The sequence below is a fragment of the Chrysochloris asiatica genome, unplaced genomic scaffold (assembly GCF_000296735.1).
Source record: "Chrysochloris asiatica unplaced genomic scaffold, ChrAsi1.0 scaffold00024, whole genome shotgun sequence".
Classification (NCBI taxonomy): domain Eukaryota; kingdom Metazoa; phylum Chordata; class Mammalia; order Afrosoricida; family Chrysochloridae; genus Chrysochloris; species Chrysochloris asiatica.
Genome location: NW_006408542.1, coordinates 12,208,583 through 12,209,294, shown reverse-complemented (window position 1 = coordinate 12,209,294; position 712 = coordinate 12,208,583). Strand labels below are relative to the sequence as shown.

Here is a 712-nt window from a genome sequence, read left to right as displayed (position 1 = left end):
GGATTTGGGGATGGGTGGGAGGGCCCTGTCTGAGCAGCTGCTTCATCTTTTTCATCATCATCCAGCACAATGATGCTGTTATCTGTGGCCATGGGGAATCAAATCCCCTGGACAGAGGAAGTTGTGGGGATGTCAGAAATCCTGCTCATGAACAGTCTCACAAGGCAACCCTCACTGCTGCTCTCAGAACCTCTCATGGTTCTCTATGTCGTCCTTCCCTCTCCCACCACAGTCCCTTCTCAAGCGAACTCTTAGTCTTTTTCTGAAATACTTTTCCTTTGTCCCCAGTCTCAGATGTCAGTCTGCTGAATATAGAAGTTCAGATTTGCCTTTTTTTTCCCTATCACTTTTTGTCTTCTGATAGTTATTGTTTCCAGTAAGAAGGCTAAGGTCTAGAAGATACTTTGAAGATAATTCAACTCTACTCTTCTGTTGTTGTTAGGTGCCATCAAGTCAGCTCCAACTTATAGCCACTGTATGTACAACAGAATGGTCCTACGCCATTCTCACACTTGTTGTTACACTTAACCCATTGCTGCTGCCACTTTGCCAACTCCTGTTGTTGGGTCTTCTTATTTTTTGGTGACCCTCCACTTTACCAAGTATGATGTTCTTTTCCAGGCACTGGTCTTAACCTGATAACTTGCCCAAAGTATGAGAAACAAAGTCTTGCCATCCTGGCTTCTAAGGAGCATTCTGGCTATATTTCTTC

The 712-nt window shown here is 44.2% G+C and overlaps 1 pseudogene; it reads right to left on the bottom strand.

Annotated features, from left to right (window-relative positions):
- Positions 1-92, bottom strand: part of LOC102819086 — a 2,172-nt pseudogene extending 2,080 nt beyond the window's left edge.
- Positions 93-712: the final 620 nt, after the last annotated feature.